The sequence below is a fragment of the Magallana gigas genome, chromosome 8 (genome assembly GCF_963853765.1).
Source record: "Magallana gigas chromosome 8, xbMagGiga1.1, whole genome shotgun sequence".
Classification (NCBI taxonomy): domain Eukaryota; kingdom Metazoa; phylum Mollusca; class Bivalvia; order Ostreida; family Ostreidae; genus Magallana; species Magallana gigas.
In genome coordinates, this window is record NC_088860.1 from 50,294,292 (window position 1) to 50,315,349 (window position 21,058).

At 32.9% G+C, this 21,058-nt stretch overlaps 1 long non-coding RNA gene across 1 annotated transcript; it reads left to right on the forward strand.

Annotated features, from left to right (window-relative positions):
* The first annotated feature begins 1,815 nt into the window (after positions 1 to 1,815).
* LOC136270512 (uncharacterized) lies at positions 1,816 to 19,048 on the forward strand. The gene is made up of 5 exons (XR_010708261.1): positions 1,816 to 1,947; positions 15,072 to 15,261; positions 15,355 to 15,465; positions 17,190 to 17,247; positions 18,946 to 19,048. It is a non-coding gene; the product is annotated as an uncharacterized lncRNA (long non-coding RNA).
* The last annotated feature ends 2,010 nt before the right edge of the window (positions 19,049 to 21,058 follow it).

Sequence of the window (21,058 nt, forward strand, 5' to 3'; positions counted from 1 at the left end):
GTTTGATCTTTGTAGAAATAACTCACAGCATTTTTTCAAACATTACGGAGTAGTGATGTTCCCGAACGCTAAAGTACTAAATGCCCCGAAGGCTTTAACACCTGCCGAAAATAATCCCTGCACTCACCTGAGATTGAACACCCGGTGAATCTTTTGAGCCTTTAGTTGTTAGCATGAGTATTTTAGTATCAATAAATTAATAATGAAAACATATTATTTCTAAAATTACGAACACCGTGTGTCTTCTGAGTCGGCGCTCTGTTGAGTGCAAAAATTGATTTATAGCTCAAACTATACACATCAGAGTTAAATAATTGAACTACGAGAAAAAATATTGATATTAAATAACAGAAAATACTGTTATAAACAGTTAAAAACCGTACAGGGGTGTAGGGGCATGTGCAGGGAAATACAGTGGCTTACGGGGGGTGACAGGGGCTTACAGTGGCACACATGGGATGTGTACAGTGGCTGACAGGGGAATACAGGGTGTACAGTGGTTATGTACAGGGGCTGACAGGGGCTGCACTGGAGATGACGCAGAAAGACAGGGGATTTTCATACGGACAGGGAATTTTAGAGCCAGTAGTGTAAACATAACAATGACTAGTTGAATTCAAGATGGAGGCGAAAGCGTTTTCAAGTAAAGAAAGGTGAATATAACACGGGGCGAAAATAACACTGTATTCAGTTTACTATAGTTACCGTGTTAACCTTCACATAAACGAACAAGTAACTGGTTCATCTGCTTTTAATCAACAATAATACTGATTTGTATAATTTTCCTAACTCTATGGATCATTTATTAAATGATTCAAAGATAGAGGCAAATTATAGCCATACAATGCTAACTTTAGAGTTACATTCGGACATAAAGGTGTTGGTGCATTTGATAGCGTCGACTGATTAAGACGCGATAGCCCCGGGTTCAAGTCTGGTTTGATTCCCTTTTGCAATCGCGGTATCATTGTGACCTTGGGTAATTTATTTTACTCTACATGCGCAATCTCTCCACTGAGGGTTTAGAATTGGTACCTATTACACGAGAGTTAGAAATTGGAAATGTAAATGAAAAAGCATGAGCGCCGTAGTTTGACAATTCTGCCCGTATGCATCCCAGTGATTTAAGGATACTATGAATTGTACAGGTATCAGGGAGTATAACATGAAGAAGTCGTGCGAGGAAATTTATTTGCGAGCAAGACTATAAATCTTACCTTGCTTATTTTTACTTTTTAACTCACTTTTTTATTTTTATTTCTCTTCTCATATTCAGCAAAAGCTGTATATTTCATAAATATATTTTATTATCCAATATGCACAATGTTAAGTTATTTCTCTTTTATGTTAGATATATCCCTCACATATTAATCCAATTTTACTTACCATGAATACCGTGTTCATTTATTGTGTTTTTATAGGGGGGGGGGGGGGGGACGCGTATCAAGGTAAATAGTTGTTTGTAAAAGAAAGATATTATACATAGTATGTTTTAGTCAATAATCAAATGACCATAAAATGTAATTGAAGTGTATAGTTATGGACTTATTCCATAACATCACCTCTAGACATTACATAGTTATTTACCAAGATTTAAATATTCTAAGTGCAATGGACTTGCACTATTTTAGTTTAAATACTCCACCAAATTTATGGTTAAATATTATACACAAAAATTTAAAAGTTCGTTTATTTACAATGCTGGTGTTTTTTTTTTTTTAGAAATCGGCTGGCAAATCTTAAGTTGTGTCTATTCATTTAAATCGTGTTCGGTTACAACTGCGCATATATAAGAGCAGGTTCGTTGCTACTTGGCTTGTTCATGCATAGAACATCGCACAGGTGTAGCTGCCATTATCGTGAAGACAAGCTATGGCTCTGTATGATACATTGTGTTTTCTGTTGTTTGGAACATTCTTGTCCTCTTTACCTATGCTTCACGAGTGTGTAAGTATTATAATTACTATAACAATATTTTAAGAGAGCATTTTAGGATACACGTATTTGTTCAATCAAGGTGTTTGTTATTTTTCATTTTTCTCGGAAGATTAAAATTTACCCAATGAAAATGATTTTTTTACAACTACATAATGTATAATGCTTACATAGTGTAACATTAGACAAAATGATACTAATTTCATTATTATCAATTTGAAACACTTAAATCGGCAATCATAGTAAGTTTTTTGTTATGCAAACAATTCACTTTTTCAATTAAAGGGGATAGTCATGACATTGGTAAACAACTATTTTTTTCAGATTTTAATGTTTACAATGCTTAGTAACTAAAGGCAAATAAGGCAACCGAAATCTGAGTGTTATTTGTTCAGTTATAAGCAAGCTAAAGAGTTTACAATTATTTGCTATGCAAACAAAGCTTTTGTTTACAGTTTTAATGTTGAAGTACAAATGCAAGTTTTAGACCTGAGTTGGATGTGTAAAACATTAGGAACCGTTTATGAAAGCTTAAAATGAATAAACAGATAGAAAATTAGCTTGAAAAAAACCCCTGTATACTGGTATATTGAACTTTTGTAAACAAAAAAGGGCACGAGCCTTCTTAACATGACATAGAATTGCAAGCCCATAACTTGCATATAACTCTACAAAATTAATGATTTTCACATTTCATTCGATCATTAGAAAGAATTTTTAAAGCATTGCAAATAATAACAAGAGTTAGATGGGGCGAAATCGCCTGGGCAACAATTACTTTATATTTGGACCCTCGATAGAATAAAAAAAAATTGTAAAGTATTTGAATTTTACACTTGTTTTTGCATACACTTAATCTTTGACATTGTACCTTTAAGGAATTACATTTTTACTGAAAATAAGAAAATTCTATGCAAGATATAAAACTAAACTTTTGGTCGGGGTACACTGTTAACTTCCAATTCCCTATATTTTCGCTCTGCCCCAGTTTATTTTTTACATGGCAGCGATTCAAAATTTATTCTCCCCAAGTTTAATGAATGAAATCGTTCCAAAAAAAAAGATAATAATATTGACGTAGTTCATACAGTTATATTCTGCATAAGCATAACAGATTAAATTTTCACTTTTTCATACATAGACCAAACTAGACATAGACCCGTGTGTGCACGGGTTGACATTGCAAATGATATCGGAAATTTACGAACTATAATCCTACAATAATACTTTAAATTTCACTGCTCTCTGCTTAGTTAGAATAATATGGCATTGTCTCGGAACAAGCCTTCACAACAGTTAAAATTCCTCCCATGAACCCATAATGTAGCAAAAAAATTGCAGAATCTCTCCGAAACCATTTTTAGAAAATTGCATTGATGATAACAGTAAAGTTATTCATATCAAACAATTTTTAGGCTTTAAATACCTTTCATCTATAAATTTTATCCATAATCATGAAGAATTCAACACTTTTTCACCACCTTTTTTTACTCGCTTCAAATTTACACACCATGTTTACATTCGGAACTCTCGGGGTTAGTTATAATGAATGCAGTGAGTTTGGGTTTTCTCCCGTATTTTCATTGATGAACAGTATATATATCAGCTTTGTAATGAACATTTACACGTATTAATAGTTTATCCATGCAAATGTGATATTCTGGAAACATTAAATAAAAAGCCTCTCGTAATAAGCGTGATTGTAATGCGCATGTGCAAGAATGTAAAATCCAAAAAAATCCAGATGATTTAAGGATTTATTGAATGAATTTTCGCTGGTTGTTAAAAAGCGAAGCGTGATTAAGAGAAAAACAAAAAAAAAACAAATTGGTAATCTTCAAGTACCAATGATGTATTCAATTTATAAAACAAAAGACAGTACTGCTCCGATTTCTCGGTATCAAAGCCCCAAAATTCGAGCCTGTTATTTCAATATATTAGTATAGATATTCCTTGAATATCTTTAATTATTGTTTAGTAGCATTGAGTCACAGCTCCCGTACCAGACCGTTTGTTTATCATGATTGACCCTTACGTGGTGCCTTTTCTGTTTGATTTTAAATCATAAAAAAAACTTTAACGTTTACGCAAATTAGATGAACATTTTCTCATTGTCGACTTAAGGTAATACACATTTGAATTCAGTGAGTGTTTTGTATACTGTACTAATATGTTTGTCATGCGTTATACCAATGGTACACGATTTCTTAGCGGCTTGCAAATGTCAACATACAGAGGAACATAAAAACATCCTATAGATGTGAAGAATAAAATTGTTCCTCAATGCGCCAAATCGCTCAAATTAAAACATTCAAAAAATTAATTGCTTAACAACAATTAATATGTTTTACGGTGCGACCGTTGGGGCGAGCGCAGCATGTGATCAAATAATGAATTATGATAAATCAATAAAAATAAAAGTATCAACGTAACTGAATTTGAATGCAAAATAAAATATCAACATGCCTTTTTTTCTAGTAAATTTTCATTATTCAGAATTTATAAGATTGTTTATTTATTTAAATATAATTTATCTCAGATACAATTTTGTTGAATAATAGAGATTTTAACATAATGTTTATTGCAGTTTATTTCCTCTTTTCTTGTAGCAGACATTTTTCTTAAACTTAGTACATATAAATAAATTGACTTATCATAGAGTCCCCCCCCCCCCCCCGTTTAAAAAAAATGTAATTTACGTATAAAAAAAATAGCTGATCATATAAGAAAAACGGTTTTGGACCCCCCCCCCCCGGGGGAGGATGTAATAAATGTGAAAACAAAGATACCGTTGAGCAGTAAAAGAGCTAAATGCATACTACGCACTCACCATTCCTTACCCGGATTAGAATTTCCCTGATTTTGAGAATTTCTTTTTCATTTTGCTTGTAAATATTTTTTGAATGATGCTGCCGCGCCCCTTTTAAAAAACGTTCCTGGAAAATACTGTAAATATATAGTGAATACAATAAATGTGAGCATTCATCCAAATGAGAGCAAGTTACAACTGTTTTATTTCCTATTTAAAAAAAAAAATGTCCCAATTCGCTAGCTTTGCAAGATTTTGAGAAGATTTTGGTATTTATATTTCAGCAGATTTACAATAACTACATAGAGTAATTTCCCCTTATTGTGACGTCAAAGTTCACGTCGGTCAAGTGTCGTCTGTCTCTGAAAAAAACCCTGAAAAAAAAACTAAGTGAAATATACTGTTTTGTTTACTTAAAAAGCATGATATTCTTGAAATTACACAATTTATCTGTTTCTCAAAAGTTTAACTTTGATTCTCGCGAGAAGGAATCAAGTCTAGTGAGATCGTCCGACATTGATAAATTGCATTGTGGGTCGAAATTTACTGACTCCGAAAAATTCTGTGGGATCAATGTGCAAGAAATCCATTGTGACGTCACTCGAAGGAACGACAACTCTGTTAGTCTTACGTAATGGAATTATTTTATTTACAATGCATTATGTACATAGTCTTTTATCTTGTTCTCGTGAGAGTGTGAAATGGGAAACCATATTTATAGGGAATTACTGGAACGATTAAAACAAGGCATTACTGGTCCGATTACTGACGCCAAAAAAATCCGTTGAATGAATGTGCAACTAGTCCGAATTTTCTATTCACACACGCCTTGCCGGTAGAGCTCGCTTCGCGCCGGCGCTGCGCGCCGGCGAGCTGCGCTCGTTATTAATCTGGCCTCAGGATCAAGTAGGAATTTCAGACTTGTCAAAAGTTATAAAATAAATTATTTTTGTTTATCTTGATATGACAATTTAAATCTGTCATTAAAAACATCATATCAAGACACCTTTAATGTCATTCCAATTTTGACATTGATTTCAATCAAGGGAAATTAGGGTAGTGTACACGTTTTGACTTAATTCTAAGTTTGCTTCATGATTCTGGGGCCTGGCGTGACTTTTATAACCTTATCACTTGCTTGATGAATACACTCAAGATCGCAAACTTTGACGTAGTTTTTCCAGACTTCAAATACATGAAAAGTAATGCTATTTTATTATTTCTTTTCTTAAATTAATCGATGATATGAAATCTACAATACAAGTTGTCATATCCAATGGCATATTTAAGACGTTCATCTTCTTAATCACATTGAAGTGCAAACTTAGGAACCACATAGTCCAATAGTAGTTTCACAAGCACTCTATTAAAAAGCGTGATCGTATAGATTTTATTGTTACAAAATCAAATATAACAGTATTATTTTAAGATGAATCAAAACCCAAAATCAAAAATAAAGTTAAGATTATTACCTTACATCCTTTTGCAGGGGATTATATACCATTTTACTTATCATTGAGAGTTTTTATAGTTCGGCCAATCTACAATGATCATGGGTGAATATTTATTGTTTAAATTGTAGTTATGGTTTGCTTTCAAATACAGCAACAAAACTATCAGAACTGTCAATCAAAAAGTATTGGAATGCGGCTTTTGATCTCTCATATGAGTATGATGCATCGCTTGCGTATACAACATATTAAAAGGGCACGGCTAGAGACTGTCACAATTTGTGTTAAAAGGCCATGAAATTACTTCGTTTATAAACTGAACTTTGCAGAAATAAAGAGGCAGAACCGAGAAAATAACCTTTCCCTTTACAGTTTAAAGAAAAAATATGGCTACTGCATGTAACACTCTATACACAAAGACTTTCAAACACTCAATACACGCAATTCACACATGCAAATAACTGACAAATTACACAACATACACATTCACAAAAAGAAAATAACCCCCCAAATACCCCAACAATCATATAAACAGAAAAATTAACCCGACTTTGGCTGATTACACTAATATAATCTTAGTCAGGACAATGTTTTGCTTTTGGTACGCTCTGTTCAAAATTATATGGGAGGTTGCACATGCAGCAAGTACATGAATATTTGGAACCATCATTTATGGCGATAAGGTATATTGCATCCGTACATATAAAAAGCATGTCCAGGTACACTTGCGTAGACAAACTGTCCTGTAGTATGAACCTTTTACAACGGATTAACTGGACCATATCACCAGCGTCACCATTTGCCTGTGCGTCCACGTGCGTCTCTTTTCCTTGGTCGACTATGGGTCCTGTGTAGTGAAAATCCTCGGTGAAAATTACATAACTACACTGTTCAAATAATACATTGTATTCAACCGTCAGGCTACCATACTTTATATTCTTAAGCAAACAAACAAAAACATCATAAAACACATATTAAAAAGACAAAAATACGTATACTCTTAAGTTAGCGTATTCTAAATTGAAATGTTAATAAAGAAATACTTTTCACTTCTGTTCTTTTCCAACACAGTTTATCGTACTTTTACAACACAGAAATTCTTTTTAAACTCCCCGCACAGGATTTCATCTCACAGAGATATAGACATAGGCCATACAGGTCCTAAGACATTTTGTCGAACACCAGGAAGGTTTTTACTTAAGGACACACCTTCTATTATCGACGACCCGGCCAGATCTAACTCGCGCCCGAAAACCGGTCTTACAGTCAATTGCTAGCTGATCGTAGCACCGTTACTCACAAAAAAATAAATTTAAAAAAAAGACAAGATCTCGTTGCGAGTAACGAGGAGGTCTCCCATCCGATTTTTAGAAGAGGAAATGACATTGCCTTTTATCTTCATCAAAGAAACATTTAAGGAAAAGCAGATGTGATCTAAAAGAGCTAATTTGAGGGATCAGTCCCATTTTATTTCATATTAAATAAGATAATACAATCATACTATCAAGTCAGGCAGAAATGAATATTATACACAAATACAAATGCAACTTTTTTGTACAAGAAAATCAACGTGCAAATTTGTTACATGGTTTGAAAAAATGGGGATTCAGTGTGCATTGATGTACAATATAACAGAACTTTTGTGTCAAATATTTTTACCAAGAATCAGAGCATTTTATTTCAATCATCTAATTGTTAGAATTGTTGATGATTTTTCACAAGGCAGATTCGTTTTCAGTAAGAAGTATGAAAAAGTATGTTCAACTTTGTGAAAACAATAATAAACAGTTTTTACATTTGTATATAATTTCTTGTTATTCTCAGGAAAGAGCAATGAAGTAGCAAAAAAGTACAATGTAAAAATTCGACACTATGCGGTCATTTTCATCAATAGTTTCTAATGCACTGCATGAGCACCTCTAATCTTTAATCAGCTGAGGTCTAAAATTACAAAGAGCACCCACTACTTTCACTACTTTGTTCATTTTTTGATTGACTTTATTGAAATAATGCTGTTTGAAATTCTACAAGATTTTATTCTACGAATTGCCCTTTCAACATGAATGCGCACTGATGCTATTCTACGAGATTCGACAACTTCTTTTTCACTAAGCTGCTTTCTACCTCGTAAAATGAAGGAATGTTAAGCCCAACATGTCAATTTGACAAACACATGATGTATTCATACATGGTGCGATACAACCAAGGAATTTTAATTGTAACTGCTGTAAGTTGCAGTCCTGGCTTTCAGGGACAATGACCACTGAAGGTACACTTCTGTATAAACTATGATACATGTAGATTTAAGATATATGTTCCTAAAAGAAGTTGGTAGCGATCTGTGAATAGTGTCCTTTGGCAACCACATTATCAAATCTTTCAACGAAATAGCTAGGATATTTATCCATGAATTAAAATTTTACTAGCAAGCTAATAGGAAATTTCGAATATTTTCCCCAAGTCTTAAAACTGTAACCCTAAACGTAATCTAACTGACGTTAACAAAACTTGTTCATCAATGGACAATAAATAAGGTAAATCGTTGCCATGTACCCTCATTATATCTGCTAAAGCAGAGTATACTGTCAGTGACAACCCTGTATAAAACACTGAATCTTTCTCTGTCAAAATTTTGAAAGATGAAAGTTCACGTGTTGTTTGAGTACCTAGAGTATTAGATGTTAATTGTAGACAATATAAATGGTCATGCAATGAATCAATTGTCTGAGTTGTTGCATCTGATTTTGGTCAGTAGGTAACACAAGACACCCCATACTGATGAATAGTAACAGGTGGTGTCTGGGTAGAAGCTGTTGCTGCTGAGGGAGTATTGATTTCCATGTCTGTTGTTCTGCTGCTGCTTCATCTCCTCCTATGCATATAAGGCCACTTTCTTCATTCTGCTCCTGCTCATCTTCCTGATTAGATATATTCCTCACCAGTTTTCCCCTACCTTTCTTTATCTATATGAAATCATACATAGTAATATATCATCATACATTTCTGAACGTATAGTGTGTTTTAACATACCCGAGGATGATCATGCATTCATAGTTAACTTCAATCACACAGTCATTGTACCCGCCAGCAGGCAATCACTAGTAAAAGTATGACCACTCAAAATAGCTTCATGTAAGTTCAAACTGCTATTAAATTTTACAGTTTGAAAATACTAAACTATTCTAATAATAATCATAGTAATATGTGAATCACATTAACTGCAAGTATCTCATTCTGAAAGTAGAATTAAACAAAATTCTAAATTCTAAATTTTATGACAAACATGTAATTTTTCGCACCCTTACTTTTTTGTGATATACTATATGTAATTTAGGGTCAGGGTTCAGTTTGGATGGACACCCATCAAGGAAATGAATTGAACAGACCTGTTAGCATTAAAAGATAATCAAAATTAACCCTGATGAAAACTGTGAAGATGCACATATATCAGATTTATACATAAACATGTATGTTAATGAATACTGTACACGTCAACATATATAAAGGAAAACATGAGGTATCTATACATGTGTATACATGTGTAGATATATATGGTCAGCATATATTCCATATTCATCTGTTATTATCGACGATGTAATTCAGATATAAAATCAACAAGATCAATTTAAAAATTAAAAAAAACTATAACTGATAAATTTCAACATGATAGATATACTTGGTCTTTTTGGCCAGGTTCATAATCCTTTCTATTAATAGTTTTGATCCATCGCAATTTGGTATCCACTTGCGCTGGAATGCAAAACATCTTGAAAAGCGCTTGGCAAGGACAATCTTCGTGTCTTTTCCCGTGCTCAGAGCATTCCTCCATCTTCCATCTATACAACTTTTTCTGATTGTTGGTACATTTGAAGACAACACAGTGTCTTCCACCTCCTTTCTCGTACGGCATTGTATCAATTGAATGTACATCGTCAGCACCGTAATGGCGGTCGACGATAGCGCAACGTTCCGTCTAAGTGCGATAACTGCGTTAATCTTACGTACTGGAAATATGTATACAGATTTTCATGAAACACTTATAAAAAAGACAAAACCTTGCAAGCCCGCTTTTATGCCATTACAAAATGATCTAATTAATGCACTACGCTGACACAATCTAACTTGTCCACTCTAAAAATGTGAAACATTTCTAAACCTTAGCACAATTGACAGAGCTGCCAAATAATTTACACATATCAATAAAAACCATGCAATGTAACTTGATACCTAACAAATCAAAGTCAGACCTGTGAATTAGCAGTAAAAAATCCAAATATTCACTAGGTACCCCTCCTACTGGTGACAACATAATATTAGGAATAAGTAAATGCAAAAGGGCTTGCAACCCTTTCCAAAGTTATTTTCTTATTGACGGCCTGCATAGCTACCGCTGCAAACTGTACTAGAATTAAAGGTTTATAACATATGACACTACCTTTTCACATTAGCAAGAAAGCTTAAATCCATTTGTGAAACCCTGTTACAATTTAAAAGCTGCTAAATGATCCGAATATTAATTAAGAACATTTTCTGGAGAATTACGAATGCTGAAACGTCTAAATTGTTTGGTTGCTTGGTGCTCTGGGACTTAAGTGTAGATAAGTCTAACAAAAGCGACTTAAGTTTTCTGCATTCTAGATAATTGTAAGCTCAAGGATGTTGAAACAGTGTTTGACCTGGAAGTTGTATCAAAACCTCAACTGCATTTACACATGCTATTGGTATGATTTAAAGAACAAAATGTACTCATGTTTGTATTGACATAAACTTTAAATTGTTTCATTGACCTTTATAATTAAAATTATAACATCGTTTCACAGACCCTTGAAAACCTCGAGGGCAGTTTTTATACAAAGACCCAATTCGTGGTCAACAACAGTAAATTACATATTGGATTTGATTCTTCATTTAATCGTAATCGTGTGTCATATATCATAATCTCTCTAGTCGAGGGTTTCTGCACGACTTGGCCCTAGTATGATAGTGTGTATTTTTTTCAATAGGGCTGTACTGCATCAGGGTGTGACAGGACATATGTTGGGGTGTAAAATTAAATGCATAAATCCATACCTGAATATCTTTAATAATCCTGGGTTTGTACTTCGATGACAAGGTCATATTGCCACCTTGCATAAAAAAATATTTTGTATCGTCATTAGATCTTCTCACATTTTTTTTCTCAAGATGACTTGTTAGCTGAAAGCTAACGTAAGCTTTTCTGATCATATTTTGTATGTCGTTTTTCCGTTTTTCCATCCGTCCGTCGGAATTAAACCTTTAATTTTTAGTTAACAGAGCACGCCCTTTTTCAAAGGAAGATAATTAGAAATCATTGAAAAATCTTCCCAAGAACCATTTGGCCAGAAAAACTGAACAATACATGGAAGTATTCTTATCTATTGTAGATTCAAAGTTGTCAAAATCGTGACCCTAGTTGTAAAGTGGGACCACAGTTGGCGGGGGTTGAATTTTTACATAGGAATATATAAAGTTAATGTTTTAAATCCTTCTTCTCAGAAACTTTCTCGCCAGGAAAGCTGAAATTCGATGAAAACATCATTAGGTAGTGTAGATTCGAGTTTGTTCAAAGCATGATATCCAGGGGTAGGGCGGGGCCAAGTTGTTGAGGGGTCGAATTTCTACTTAGGAATATATAAAGTAAGTCTTTAAAAATCTTCTTCTCAGAAACATATCAACCAGAAAAGATAAAACTCATGTAGGTTAGATTCACAGCTGTAAAATTCATGACCCCAAGGGGGGTTTTATGCCACAACATGGGCAGGGACAACAATTTACATTAGATTATTCTGGAAAAATAAAAAAAAAATCGTCTTAAAACAACTTCGCCTAGAAAAACTTTTACTTTGAGCCCCTTTCTCATTTGGCTCATGTGCAATTTACAACACTTTGCGATCGGACTTTGCGATCGGACTTTTTTGGCTTCGCTCGAGCTATTGCATACGTTGCACGAGCTCTCGCATTCGTTGCATCCGTTTTTGTGGTTGCATCAAGTCTCCTCAAAATACTTGACATGCACACTATTCTAACGCGACCGAATGCGATATAAATATATGCAGTTTGTTTATGCGTCTGTTGTGCGACCATAAGACTGTTGCTCAACGTTTCTCATGTAATCTTGCAACATTGCAATATTTATCGGTTTCAGTCATCATGCTTTGCTACTAGTATATACTGAATACATGGTTATTTTTACCCAGTGCCATTTTCACTTTTACGTACGATTTTAGCTCGTTTTGAATTCGCCCCAACAATGTTGTGGTAAAAGGGAGATAAATAACGAGGGCTGCAAGTCCTATTGCATTTGTGCACGTTCAATCTCCCGATCATCTAGTCATTAAGACTGGAAAACACTTTTAACGGTGCATTGAACCAATGTCACAAAAGCATAGCACGAACCTTGTTTGCATTGCACTGATTCGTGAGCTTTGTAACTTTCTTATAACTCTACAACTGACGCTTGAATTTTGTTTGACAAATAGAAATGTAGTACTTAAGCATTCTTAACCAAACCACAAAAAAGAAAAAAAGAAAAGAAAATAGAATTTTACCAAATTTGTTATAGTATACCGTTACGATTAATGAAACAGTGCTTATAGCATGGTCATTATGGTTACACTAGACACATATGATTTTTATTTTATGTCTAGTTTAGTGTTGAATGGCTGTATATGGATACTCCCCTGATGTGTCATTAGGCTTTAAGATCTCTGCCGTATCAGACATGGCGGCAATCAACTCATCTATCTGCTCCCTATTAAGTGTTGCTGATTAGTTTTGATGCCTTGACAAAGCTTCTTATGATGGTAGATTTAAGTTAGTAAAATTGATACATCATTTAGATCCACCCTTTACTGGACCTAGCGCAGCTTCTTGTTGCGACACGCTTCTGGTAGTGCGGCTTTGCACTTGGTGCATATTTCATTTATAAATTGAATAATTGTAGTGCTGCTTACATAAGGTACATATTTTATGTAAAGAAAAGATAATTTGAAAAAAATTAAAACCTTATTTGTATCAATTTTTTCACATTGTTTTTTCCATTGATATAGTCATTTAACATGATAGAAATAAATCCAGTTTTGTTTAAATTTGTGCTTCGCTTATTTAAGGGTAAAACCATGTTGTTGTTGTTTTTTTTAATATGTGTTTACGGACTGATGGATGCAAAGCTGGTGCATGCTATATCGTGTAGAGGGTCTGAGATAAAATCTCTGTCAAAGAACATTCAAATAATGAATCGTCGTTCTTTAGGACAAGCTACAAAGTAAAACTACATAATGAAAGTCAAACTCCCATTTTGCATAAAACGATAGATATATCAACATTTATTCAATTACATACACCAGCTTTGCATTTATGAATTGAATTAATATTGATATATTTATCGTTTTATGCAAAATGGGAGTTTGTCTTTCCTTATGTAGTTTTGATAGAAATTTTGTCTCAGACCCTCAGCACGATTCATAAATACATTGTGTGTTATTATAACACTCAAGTAATTAAACTTTATAGGAATTCAATTATAACAGAGCCCGTAGTAATTCACGCACTTGAGTAATCTGCAAGCTAACTTATTTAATCTAAATAGCAACATTGTTTTTGTTTTGATAATGTTAAAGCTTAAGGTGGTTCACTACATATTTTCTCAAATCAGCAGAAAATTACTTGATTATGATGGATATCATAATTGATAAGAAGTATTTAGGTCAAAAAGGCAAAAAATGTGCAATTTTAAGTGATCCAGTAAACATGAACAAAAGCTATAGGTGGATTCGAACTCATAATCTGCAGTTCAGAAGCCCAATTTTTAAACCCCTGAGCTACGACGATATATAGTCCAAACGAATGATATAAACACTTTAATAAAAAAACATCTAAATCGCCATCTTGTGGCGTAGTGTCTAAAAAAGTATAACCTAGGTGTAGTGAGGTACCTTAATACAGAATGTGAGAGAAATATAAATCAAAACAATGTTTATTTAAGATGTGATACATTTTTAATATACAGTACCGATCAGACCCAACTTAACAGAAAGTAAACTCCAATTAAACCCTGGGTTTACTTTCTGGGTTTACTCTGGGTTTACTTCGGGTTTACTAGAGTGGACCCAGAGTAAACCCAGAGTAAACCCAAAGTAAACCCAGAGTGGACACAGAGAGTAAACCCAGACAGAAGTATACCCCTGAAAGCAGACGCTAACTGTGTATTCGGAATATACAAAGGGTAGGAATTACAGGCAGTAAGATGGTAAGATAAAATACTAGTCTGCTTCACACTCCAGTGCATACAGTTGACCTCAAAAGCAATTTCAAAGTAAACCCAAAGAAAACCCCGAGTGGACCCAAATTTTCAAAAAGTAAACCCAGAGTAAACCCTAAGTAAACCCAGATAGTAAACCCGGGGTTTAGTTGGGGTTTACTCTGGTGTTAGGTTGGGTCTGATCGGTACTGTATCTTTCAAAAAAATTACTCTAATAAGAACTATTTAAATTTGCAAAATGATACAACAACGGGTTTTCCCCGTACTGCATTATTGTTAAGGAAATAATCAATTGTCGCCAATATGGAACATATTAAATTTGATTAAATTACCTCAGGAGACAAAGAACACAACATCTATATGTTGTGTAATTACATATTTGATGTATCTAACTAGTTGAATGGTAAACATCTTTGCTCAGAAAAACACGCAAATAATACAGCAATTTAATCGATCGAGAAGAAAGGAAAAAATACAATCACACAATATAAATATATGATAAACATACATAGACATATTTGTTTTACTTCTAACCTTGGCAAAATTTTAGGCATTGTTTGTTCTTCATCAAACACATCTCTGTTAAAATTTTCAGGAAAAACAAAAGGTCTGCACGTTTCAAGTCTATCCAACTGAATTTTGTCCAAGGAACCAAACTGAATGGGACAAAAGGTCATCTGACAGGAATTGTAACGAAACTAATAGTTACATGTGTGTGCCAAATGAAAAATTCACCAACTTGCTAGAATTCTGTTATAAAGGTCCTAGAATGTTAATTGTTCAAGGTAAACTGCATGTGGGGTTGCGTGTGTGAGTGTATGGGTGTTTGTGAGTGCATGTGTGATTCATCTAAAGACACAGTTTATTTATCATTTCAGACACCTGCTTATATTTCAGCGGACCCCACAACGATGTGAATGTTTACGCCTGTCAGAATTTTGAATATGGATGCCCTTCATATCACTTTTACTCTTCCAAAATATATGAATGTAAGCGAATTAATTTTCATAAAGTTACTACAATTTTAAAAAAAGAAGAAAAAAAACATTTCGAGCCTTTCCTAAAAAATCTAGCACGTGCATGTAAAACTAGGTATAAAAATTTCAATTTACTAACGTATTGCATGCATATTTTTGAGTGTTTTAGAGAAACAAAACTTCAAGTAAAGCAAATATATCGCTAAAGGCCTTGCAAAAATATATAGAGGATATCTATATTGTGTGATTTTATATTTGCTTTATTCAACGAGTTGAAATGGTGTATATATTCGCGAGGCTTGCCGAGCGAATATAACCATTTGAACGAGTTGGATAAAGCAAATATAAAATCACACAATATAGATGTTCTATTTATCTCATACAATTTGATTTATATTATAAAGCTTTTGAGACAGTCCCTTATATGACCCGAATTTTTTCAAAGATTAAAAACGATGATGCAACGTTGTGTTATGTGACCTTGCGCAATACAATTTAGTACGTCATTTCTGAGATAAATCTAACTGTTTTAATGTAAAGTATCACTGAAATAAACCTTGAAATGGATTTTTAGCTCTAAATAGTTTTTCTTAGAGCTTATTCATTTGATTAAATGGAAATACTGATCAGAAGACTTGAATTATTAAGTTTGTTGACATACACAAAGTTGCGAATGCACGTTAGTTTGAATTGACTCGTACAAGGAGCAGTTGTTGATGTTTTATAACACAAACACCAGCCTAATGATTAGGGATTGAAATAGTGAATAAGGATGCTTACTGGTGGTGGAATCAAAGTCTTATGAAACATTACTTCGGTAAGGTCTTGTATATAAACACAATTTGCACAACCAGTAGCCAACGCTCTGTTTCCATCGCGTCGTCAGGATGAACTCGTTGATAGTTAACGTAATTTGCAGTTTTATAAACTACACAAAGCAAATTGAAAGTTTAAATGGGAGTAAACTTATCAAAAATCTTGACAAACAAGAATAAAAGGTCTCTTGGTTACAGTTATGTATAACTTTGTAAAAAGAGTTGGGGGGGGGCTAAGCACCCCCCCCCCCCCCTTATTAGCCCGGGGTCCGACGCCTATGCTACGCAGTTATGTGTTTTCCTTCATATTTGTAAGTAATTGAAGTCTTTGACAAAATCCATTTAATATCACTTTTGTAGTTGATATAGTTATGTTGAAAGTACTAGCAAATCTTCGAAAATAGGTCACTGAAGCGTTGAAGCGAGGGGCTGTGTCAAAAGTAGTTCCGACCGGAAGTATTTGATATAACATTACCCGTGTGATATAGCAAAGATTTATCACACGGATAATATACACCACACGTATGAGATATATATATATATATATATATATATATATATATATATATATATATATATATATATATATATATATATATATATATAACTACAAGGAAGTGTGAAAACCCATCAGGCAACAATCAAATTGATAAATAGTAACAATGCACGATTTCGTACCTTTTTCACGTGCATATAATGATGCATAACGTGCTAAATAACGATACAAGTATTTGTAAGATAATAATCATCATATTTCCATATAATTTGTATTATATGTATCATTTATTCATCATTTCATTCCCTTTTTAAATGGTTTATGGTATGAAGCAATAGTTTTAGAATTTTCAAACTCATAATTTTCATTCATCATCATATCACAAAGAGATGGGAAAAATGTCATAAAAATAATCTTATTTACAGATCCTAGTTGTATCCATGTTAAAAATGGGTGTTTCGTTGCCGAACCATCGTGTAAAAGGTAGGACGCTAAATTAATGATATTGATGATATGGCACCGAATAATAGCCATAAACATCAGCAAACTTACTTCTTTATTGTTTAATCTATACAAATATAAATTCTATAGTTTAGAAAACAAAACTTTCATATAAAAGAGGCATGGTCACGATTTTGGTCAAATTTTAATTCCTGTTTATTTTTCATACAATGCTATAATAATATATTTTTAATGATTTAATAAATTTTAAGTGCCAAATATAAAGTTATAAGTAAGATACAAAGCTCCTTTTCTGTTTTCATGTAAACAAGGCTCTTGTCCTTTTTTGTGTACATTGGCTCAATTTGCTAGTAAAAGTTCTGTTTTATGCTGCATTTGCTATCTGCTTTCTCGTTTTAAGCATAAATGAATAGTCCCCAGCGTTTGTCACATTCATTTTAGGTTTAAAAGAGGAATTTTTACATAAACATTTAAAGTGTTAACAACAACATGACCTACGATATAACAAAGAATTGTGAGCTCTGTAAAGAGTTGACCGTCATAGCAATCTTATACATTTTTTTTTAAAAATGGCAAACGATCTTTTGAAACATAAAAGGAAATATTTCAAAAAGCTTGAATGTAGTTTATTTAAACATTTATATTTATAATTATCTTAAATTGTCACATTTTGTTCTGTAAGGTATGAGTGTGCGTTGGAATTATTCCATTTAAAATAACGTTTAGATAAGTAAATCAATAAAACCACATGCATTGAATTCACTTCTTTTACAATAATAAATTCATTATTTTTAACTGAAAATCTAGGTTTTTAAATTATCTTGGCTTAAGCTATTTAACTTATACGATTAGAAACATATTATGTCATTAGTTGTATGGCAATTATTTTTGCATTGAATGACTTAGAGTTACATGGAAAAAATATCCATTTTCTTCTCTTCTTTTCACAACATTACATTAATTGCATTTGTGCGTTCGATAACATTCATGACAATGTCATTTGGGTTCTCAGACGTAAAAAAATGACGATGTCGTGCTAGCGTCATAATGAAAATATAAGATTTTTTGAAATCTTTAAAATCTTTATATTAAATTTGTCCTGCAAATGTATATGTCTTGCAAAAGAACAAAAAAAAATTGCATAGAACACATATTGATTTTTTTTTTCAATTGATTCAAAAATATCTCCTCTGTTATTGTGTTGAGTATAATTAATTTCGTCTATATTGCTTCAAAGTTATGAGCATTGTTTTGAAATGCGTTTCTCGACAAAGACGTGCATTTAACTATTTATTTCATTGAAATGGCGTTGCTTAATTTTATCAGCGACACTGTGTTTGAAACACAATAACATTATTACCGCGCAGACAAATTTCAAATAAATTTTAGAAATAAAACTCTGAAACCTATGGATCACGTGGACAAATTTTCATGATAGGTTTTCGCTGAAGCAGTAAACCCACGAGCTACTGATCTAAATTGATATTGATCGTTAATTATTGTTTATTTGTGAAAACAGTCTTTTATTATTTATCTAAGAATGATCTACAGTTTAACATCTTTTACTAGTCGGTAATCAAAATGATGGTGCTTGCTATGGCAATGGTGATAACATCAACTAATTGTCTATCGGTAATTCATCAAATTTTGAACAATTATATTTTGTTGTAAATTGTAGAACATGTTTGCGTAAGTAACTTTTTTAAAATTCAATTGCAGACAACCTCCACAAAGAGAGAATCAAAATAACGTTAAGACGATTGCAATCACTTTAGGAGTATCTATTCCTACCTGCCTTCTATGTATACTGTTTGTCAGCTTCGTCATGATAAGAAGTAAGTATATTTATTTATATTTCATTTTATTACAAACGTAGATTCAATTTTGTTTTTAAATTGTTGTTTGATTTGGATAAAATCTTAGCCAATGAATAGTGCTTCTATTGCGAAAGTTGATTAAACAACCCGGTCTTATATCCTGTATTATCCTGTAAAGCTTCCATAGAAATTGTCGTCCTCCAAGCAACCCCCTTCTTTATATATAGAGTATACAGTAGAACCGACGGCGAGTCCTTGCGATCTCAAGGGATACCTTATACCTACAAATTTGAAGATTTAATTCTTGCGTAAAACTAATGAACATTAAAAATATATACAGTGTAATTATGATATAATTATAAAAAACTGGATGAATGAATACTGTATAGTGTTGCATCGTTTAATTTCAACACTAACCAACATATGGATTACAGTCACATAGATTAAAACGTATTTACAAACACATACTGTATACCCACAAATTATATTCATCATATATTCAGATATAAAAAGGTTCATGAAAGTTCATACGTAGAAGATGAAATTGTATTTGGACTTAATCAAGAATTTAAAAACGACGATGTTTGTAAATTCCCAAAAAATCGACATATCAGTCTGTTCTGTGTGTCTTATTATACTTATAACGCTGTGTCCATCTAAAGAGAGCGAGTTCTTAGATTGTTCCAAAATACCGATTCACGTTTGCTTTCATTAGCACAATCCAGATTTTTCAGTTGATTTATTTTAGGTTGTAGTTGGTCGGAGAAATTATTGAAATGTATGAGAACGAATCATGTGCTGGTGGAGTATCGTCGGTCGTTGCGGTTTTTTTCTTATCTTCGTCAAAGACGTAGCTTTGTAGCTTCATCTTCATCCGAAGAAATGCATCGCACAAGTCACTTTACACTGTTACAAACAAAGGTTTCAAGACAAATGAGTCATGGTACATTTTTGTGGGAGCATTGGTGTAGTTTTGTTTCACATTTTATTAATTATTGAACAACGACTGAAGAAACAAAGACGAACAAACACACACTCATTCACTAACACGCTCATTCAAAATTACAAAGACTAGAAAATCATAGTCAAGTAATTATCGTTTGATAATATTTCTATTCCATTCTTAGTTATACATACGTGTTAGTTGTGTTTGAATGAGAAATTAAGAAGAAAAATTGAAAAAAAAATGAAATAAAGACCAATAGATACTTCCGGTGATGTAATGAAGTTATGAAGCATACTTCATTTTATTGTAAATTTATCTAACATCTTTTTAGTATCATATGCTCTTTTCTCCATTAAATTGAATAAAGATATGGACTTTTTAAGTTCACTGATAAAAAGGCCCATGCTTTCTCTTGATTTGTAGAATATGCATTTATTTGTTAACAAAATCATTGAATTAAAAATATTTTTTTTTGTATCACCGAAGATGATTTCACCAAGGAAAAATGGACATTGGGGTGACAATAGACTGATCTTAAGTATTCCAACTGCATCCATAGTTGTGTATTCGTATTACAGTAAAAAAAACTATAAAAGAATAATGTTAAATTGGCTGGGACTCAGTTGTGCATAAATTACATTTGTTGTAGATAGTTTATACCAGTTGATCAAATACATGTTTGTACCTAAAATTTGGTAAAGTAATTAATATTTCAGCCCTAGCAGTTTACTGCCTTTTGTGCATTTAAAAGTGCATTATATGTCGCTTTCCAAGAATGAATTATAAAGGTTAGGTCGAGTTTTCCAATTTTTTTTTTCGTCTTTGACACGAGTACATGTTTTACAGCTATTTATAAACACAAGATTGGTAATGGAACTTGCTAAAATAGGCAACATTTTATCCCATTTATTAACATTGTTAACAAATAAACAAAGAACTCTTTTTAGTCCAAGTATAATGGTGAATGGTAAATTCACATTGAAATTATTGAGCTTGATGAACTCTTCATCTTCATGGAAAAAGTCAGATACATATATAAACCCCTTTTTATACAATACGTCAACAAATT